Here is a 7,550-nt window from a genome sequence, read left to right as displayed (position 1 = left end):
TGTTTTCATTGTCATTTGTCTCTAGGTATTTTCTGATTTCCTCTTTGATTTCTTGGTTATTTAGTAACGTATTGTTTAGCCTCCATTTGTTTGTGTTGTTTATGTTTTTTTCCCCTGTAATTGATTTCTAATATCACAGTGTTGTGGTCAGAAAAGTTGGTGATATGATTTCAATTTTCTTTTTTTAAAAAAATTTTTTAAATTATTTATTTAATTTTGGCTGCATTGGGTCTTCGCTGCTGCTTGCAGTCTTCTCTAGTTGCAGAGAATGGGGGCCACTCTTCACTGCGGTATGCAGGCTTCTCATTGCAGTGGCTTCCCCTGTTGAGGAGCATGGGCTCTAACTGTTGTGGCCCACGGGCTTTGTTGCTCCGTGGCACGTGGGATCCTCCTGGACCAGGGATTGAACCCGTGTCCCCTGCATTGGCAGGCAGACTCACAACCACTGCGCAACCAGGGAAGCCCTCAATTTTCATAGATTTACTGAGCCTTGATTTGTGCCTGAAGATGTGATCTATCCTGGAGAATGTTATGTGCGCACTTGAGAAGAAAATGTAATCTGCTGTTTTTGGATGTACTCAGTGGGTGGACTTCTGTGGTATAAGTGTTCTCCAGTTTGTGAGTCACCCACCCAGCAGTTATGGGATTTGATTTTGTTGTGATTGCACCCCTCCTACTGTCTCATTGTGGCTTCTCCTTTGTCTTTGGATGTGGGGTGTCTTTTTTGGTGAGGTCCAGTGTCTTCCTGTTGATGATTGTTGAGCAGTTAGTTGTGATTCTGGTGCTCTCGTAAGAGGGTGTGAGAGCATGTCCTTCTACTCTGCCATGTTGAACAAATCTCACTTGTGCTTTGTATTTATTGGAGAAAAATTGCTTAGAAGTGGACTGGCTGGGAATTCTCTGGCAGTCCAGTGGTTAGGACTTGTTGTTCTCACTGTCTTCGGCCTGAGTTAGATCCCTGGTCACAGATCTAAAATCCCACAAGCCTCACGGTGCAGCCAAAAAGTAAATAAGTAAAATATAGATTAAGAAGTGAAAAAAAAAAAAAAGTGGACTGGCTCAGTTCAAACCCATGTTGTTTAAGGGTCAACTGTACTTTCACATTAGTCTCTAATAATTTTACACATTTAAAAAGTACAGATAGATTATAAGCCTTTAAAAAATATTGAAATATGGTTGACATACAATATTATGTTAGTTTCCAGTGTACTACATAGTGATATGACATTTGCATACATTATGAAATGGTCAGTGTGGTAAGTCTAGTAGCCATGTGTTCCCATACAAAGTTAGTAAAATATTATTACCCATATGCCTTATGCTGTATATTACAACCCTGTGGCTCATTTATTATACAACTGGAGGTTCATACCTCTTAGTCCCCTTCACCTATTTTTTTGCCCCACCCCATTCCCTTCCCCTCTGGCAACTACTCATTTGTTCTTTGTATCTGTGAGTCTGTTTTTATTTTCTTTTGTTTGTTTTGTTTTTTAGATTCCACATACAAGTGACATCATGCAGTATTTTTCTTTCTCTGACTTATTTCACTTAGCATAATGCCCTCTAGATCCATCCATGTTGTTGAAAATGGCAAGATTTTTTTTTTTTGGTGGCTGAGTAATATTTCACATCTTCTTTTTCCATTCATCTATCCATGGACACTTAAGTTGCTTCCGTATCTTGGCTACTGTAAATAATGCTGCAATGAATATTGGTGTGTGTATATCTTTTCAAATTAGTTTTTGCTTTTCTTGGGTAAATATCCAGAAGTGAAATTGCTGGATCAAATGGTGGCTCTCTTTTTAATTTTTTGAGGAATCTTCAAACTGTTTTCCTTACTGGCTGTACCAATTTATAATCCCACCAACAGTGCATGAGGGTTCCCTCTTCTCTACGTGCTCACCAACACTTGCTAGTTGTTGTCCTTTTGATGACAGCCATTCTGACAAGTGTGAGGTGGTATCTCGTGTAGTTTTGATTTTCATTCCCCTGATGATTAGTGATGTTGAGCATCTTTTCATGTGTCTTTGGCCATCTGTATGTCTTCTTTGGAGAAATTTCTATTCAGAACCCCTGCCCATTTTAAAATCAGGTTTTTTTTGATGTTGAGGATTTTTTTCTGATTTTTTGTTTTTCTGGCCATGCCTTGCAGCTTGTGGGATCTTAGTTCCCTGACCAGGGATCAAACCCAGGCCCTCAGAAGTGAAAGCACAGAGTCCTAACCACTGGACTGCCAGGGAATTCCCTAATGTTGAGTTTTATGAGTTCTTTGTATATTTTGGATATTAACCTCTTATTGGATATATAATTTGCAAATATCTTCTCCCATTCAGTAGGCTGCCTTTTTGTTTTGATAGTTTTCTTTGCTGTGAAAAACTTTTTCGTTTTATGTAGTTCCATTTATTTATTTTCACTTTTGTTTCCCCTCCTGAGGAGACAGAACCAACCCCCACCCCCCCACCCCAAATTGCTAAGACCATTGTCAAAGAGTGTACTGACTATGTATTCTTCTAGGAGTTTTATGATTTCAGGTCTTACATTTAAGTCTCTTTAATCTATTTTTAGTTTACTTTTCTATATGGTTTATTTCTGCGCTCTCTATTCTGATCCATTGATCTATGTGTCTGCTTTTGTGCCAGTACCATACTGTTTAGATTACTATAGCTTTGTTGTACAGTTGAAATCAGAACACATGATACCTCCAGGTTTGTTCTTCTTTCTCAAGATTGCTTTGGCTATTCGGGGTCTTTTATGTTTCCATACAATTATTTGTTCTAGTTGCTTTCAAGTTTTAACAGTTCTGAATAAAGCTGCTATAAACGTTCATACAAGTTTTGTGTGGACGTAAGTTTTCAGGTCATTTGAGTAAATACCAAAGAGTGTGTTTATTGAAACGTATGGTAAGAGTATGTTTAGTTCTGTAAAAAACTGCCAAACTGCCTTCCAAAGTCTCTGTACCATTTTGCATTACCATCACAATGAGTGAGAGAGCTCCTTTTGTTCCACATCCTCACCACCATTTGGTGTTATCAGTCTTTTGGATTTTACTCATTCTAACAGCTGTGTAGTGGTATCTCATTGTTATTTTAAGTTGTAATTCCTTAAATGCTTATCTTTTCATATCCTTATCTGCCACTTGTATAACTTCTTTGTAAGGTGTCTGATCAGATCTTTTGCCCATTGTTAAATTGGGTTGTTTGTTTTCTTATTGTTGAGGTTTAAGGTTTCTTCATATAGTTTGGATAATAATCTTTCTTCAGGTAAGTGTCTTGCAAATATTTTCTTTCAGTCTGTGGCCTGTCTTAATTTTTTTTAACTTACAAACTTTTAAGTGATAGAATAAATTAAAAAAGGAAAAGACATATTCGACTACACAGACATTTAAAAGTTCTCTACATAAGTAACCAAGATTAAATGAGATACACGCAAAATGTGAAAAATACAGCAAAGATGACAAATGGTTAATGTGTTTCTTATACAAAAAGTTCATACAATATATGGTCAGAAGACTTGAGCAAATTAACCATTAGAAAGGTTATAGAATTAATAAATATATGGAAAGCTGTTTATTCAATAGATTTGAAAGGATTGAAATTATTCAGTGTTCTTCAACCGCAGTGAAATTAAATTAGAAATCAATAACTGAAAGAAATTTTGGAAATTAACAGATAGGTGGAATTAACAACTGAATAATCAATGAGTCAAAGAAGAAATCACAAGAGAAAAGAGAAAAATTGAAGACACAATATAACAAAATTTATGGGATACAGCTAAAACAGTAATTTGAGGGAAACTTATAGCTATCAGCACCTGTATTATAAAAGAGGAATGATCTCAAATCAATAACTTAACCTTCCACCTTAAGATATTTGAGGAAAAAGAAGAGCAAACCAAAACTAAAGCAAGCAAAAAAAGGAAACAATAAAGATTAGAGTGGAAATTAAACTCAGAATAGAAAAACTACAGAGAAAAATAAACAAACCAAAAGTTGGTTCCTTGGAAAGATCAACAAAGTTGACAAACCTTTTAGCTAGACTGACCAAGAAAAAAGGAGAGAAGACTCATATTACTAAAATCAAGAATAAGAGTGGGGCCATTATTACTGACATAATATAAATAAATAGATGCAGAAAGAAACATGTGAGAAAAATCCAACACACTTTCTTTATAAAAACATTCAACAGGGCTTCCCTGGTGGCGCAGTGGTTGAGAGTCCACCTGCTGATGCAGGGGACACAGGTTCGTGCCCCAGTCCAGGAAGATCCCACGTGCCGCGGAGCGGCTGGGCCCGTGAGCCATGGCCGCTGAGCCTGCGTGTCCGGAGCCTGTGCTCCGCAATGGGAGAGGCCACAACAGTGAGAGGCCTGCGTACTGCAAACAAAAAAAAACCCAAAAACAAAAAATTCAACAAATTAGGAATAGAAGGAAATTTCCTCAATCTGATAAAGGGTATCTATGAAAAACTCACAGCTAATACAATACTTAATAGTGAAAGACTAAATGATTTTCCCCTAGAATAAGGAAAGAGAAAAGTATGTCTGCTCTCTCAACTTTTAAAAAACCTTTTTTAAAAAAAAATTAATTAATTTTATTTATTTTTGGCTGTGTTGGGTCTTTGTTGCTGTACACGGGCTTTCTCTAGTTGTGGCAAGCTGGGGCTACTCTTCATTGCTGTGTGCAGGCTTCTCATTGCAGTGGCTTCTCTTGTTGCCGAGCATGGGCTCTAGGCACGCGGGCTTTGGTAGTATTTTTGAAGGGTAGTTTTTGCTGGATTTAGAATTTTTGATTGACAGGTTTTTTTTTTCTTCAGAACTTTGAATATGTCATTCCATTTCCTTCACTCTGTTTCTAATGAGAATACAGCTGTTAATCTTACTGAACATTTCTTGAATGTGGTAAGTCACTTCTCTTTTGCTGCTTTCAAAATTCTCTTTGTCTTTTGACAGTTTGGCTAATATATGTCAAGGTGTGGATCTCTTTGAGTTTATCCTCCTTGGAGTTTTTTGAGCTTCTAGATGTGGCGATTAATGTTTTTCATCAAATTGGAAGTTTCTGGCCATTGTTTCCTCAAGTATTCTTTCTTCCCATTTCTGTTTCTCCCCTTCTTCTGAGACTCCCGTTATGCTTATATTAGTACAGTTGATGGTATCTCCACAGGTTTTTGAGACTGTGTTTATTTTTCTTTATTGTTTTTACTTTTGTTTCTCAAACTAGATAATCTTCATTGACATGTATCTTCAAGTTTATTGTTTTTCTTCTGTCTGCTCAAATCTGCTATTGAGCATCTCTCATGAAATATTCATTTCAATTATTGTACTTTTCAATTCCAGAATTTGTTTGATTTTTTAAAAAAATAATTTATATATCTCTATTGATAATCTCTATTTGGGGAGATAACCACATACTTTCTTTTAGTTCATTAGACATGGTTTCTTGCAGCTCTTTGAACATATTTATTTATTTATTTTATTTATTTATTTTTGGCTGCATTGGGTCTTCGTTGCCACACATGTGCTTTCTCTAGTTGCAGCGCGCTGGGGCCTCTCTTGTTGAGGATCATGGGCTCTAGGCACGTGGGCTTCAGTAGTTGTGACATGTGGGCTTTGGTAGTTGTGGCTTGTGGGCTCTAGAGTGCAGGCTCAGTAGTTGTAGCACATGGGCTTAGTTGCTCCGTGGCATGTGGGATCTTCCTGGACCAGGGCTTGAACCCATGTCCCCTGCATTTGTGGCAGATTCTTAACCACTGCACCACCAAGGAAGCCCCTGGCCAATTGATTTTTGACAAGAGTACCAAGAGCATTTAATAGAGAGAGAAGAGTCTCTTCAATAAATGGTGCTGAGGCAAATGGATATCAACATACAAAAGAATGAAGTTCGATCCCTAGCTCACGCCATATACAAAATGGACCAAAAATGCATCAAAGATCCAAATGTAAGAGCTAAAACCTAAAAACTGTTAGAAGAAAACACAGAGGTAAAACTTCATGACCTTGGATTTGGTCATGGATTCTTAGATAAGACACCACAAGTATGCACAACAAAAGAAAAAATAAATTTCTTAGCTCAGGCTCTCATAACAAAATGCCATGGACTGGGTGGTTTCAACAATAGAAATTTATTTCTCACAGTTCTGGAGGCTGGGAGTCTTAGATCACAGTGCCAGGAGAGAGAGAGGGAGAGAGAGAGAGAGAGAGAGAGAGAGAGAGAGAGCGAGAGAGAGAGAGAGAGAAGGAGGAAGAAAACTCTCTGGTGTTTCTCTTTACAAGGACATTAATCTCACCATGAGGGCCCTTCTCTCATGACCTCATCTAGATCTAATTCTCTCCTAAAGACCCCATCTCCTAATACTATCATATTAAGGGTTAGGACTTCAACACATAAATTTTCTGAGAGGCGGTATGGGTGACAAAAAAATCAGTCCACATCAATAGATAAATTAGACTTCATAAAAATTAAAAAAGTTTTGTGCATCAAAAGACACTATCAAAAGAAGGAAAAGACAACTTATTGGATGGAAGAAATGTTTGCATATCATATTATCTGCTAAAGGACTTGTATCTAGAATATATAAAGAACACATAAACGCAATAATAAAAACAAAAATAACCCACTCAAAAAAAAAAAATAACCCACTCAGTCTAAATACACATTTTCTCCAAAAAAGATATACAAGTGGTCAATAAGCACATGAAAAGATGTTTGACATTTTTGGTCATCAGGAAAATGCAAATCAAAACTACAGTGAGATATACCACTTCGCATCCACTAAGGTGTTTTTAATGATAAAAGGTGGATATTAACAAGTATTAGTGAGGACAGGAGGAAATTGGAATCCTCATATACTGCTGGTGGGAATGTAAAATGATGCAGACACTTTGGAAAACATTCTGGTAATTCCTCAAAAGATTAAACAGAGCTTCTGTATAACCCAGAAATTCTATTCCTAGAGAATTGCAAATATGTGTTCATACAAAACTTGTACGTGAATGTTCCTAGCAGCATTATTCATAATAGTTAAAAGGTGGAAACAATCCAAATGTCTATTAACTTATGAATGGATAAATAAATGTAGATCCAATGGAATATTATTCAGCCATGAAAAATAACGCCCATATTCCACTGCCCAATACTCCAAGAGGGGAGACGGGCTGGAAATTGGATGAATAATTGATCATGCCTACATGATGAAACTGCCATAAAAATTTCAAAAATATGGGGTTTGGAGAGCTTCTGGGTTGGTAAACACATCTATATCCTGGGAGGGTAGTACACCCTGACTCTACGAGGATAGACGCTCCTGTACCTGGCACCCTGCTGGATTTTGCCTTATGTATCTCTTCCTTTGGCTGTTCATCTGTATCCTTTATCATACCTTTTATTTTATGATAAACTGATAAATGTTGGTAAGTGTTTCCCTGAGTTCTGTGAGCTGTTCTAGCAAATAACTGAATCTAATAGTGGGGTGATGGTGGTCGTGGAACCTCCAATTTGCAGCCAAGTCAGACTGCAGTTGTGGATAACCTAGGGACCTACCGCTTGGTTTGGTGTCT

Source organism: Neophocaena asiaeorientalis, unplaced genomic scaffold (genome assembly GCF_003031525.2).
Source record: "Neophocaena asiaeorientalis asiaeorientalis breed wild unplaced genomic scaffold, Neophocaena_asiaeorientalis_V1.1 scaffold43, whole genome shotgun sequence".
Taxonomy (NCBI): Eukaryota; Metazoa; Chordata; class Mammalia; order Artiodactyla; family Phocoenidae; genus Neophocaena; species Neophocaena asiaeorientalis.
The sequence above is the reverse complement of the archived record's forward strand: the minus strand, read 5'-3'. Positions refer to the sequence as shown.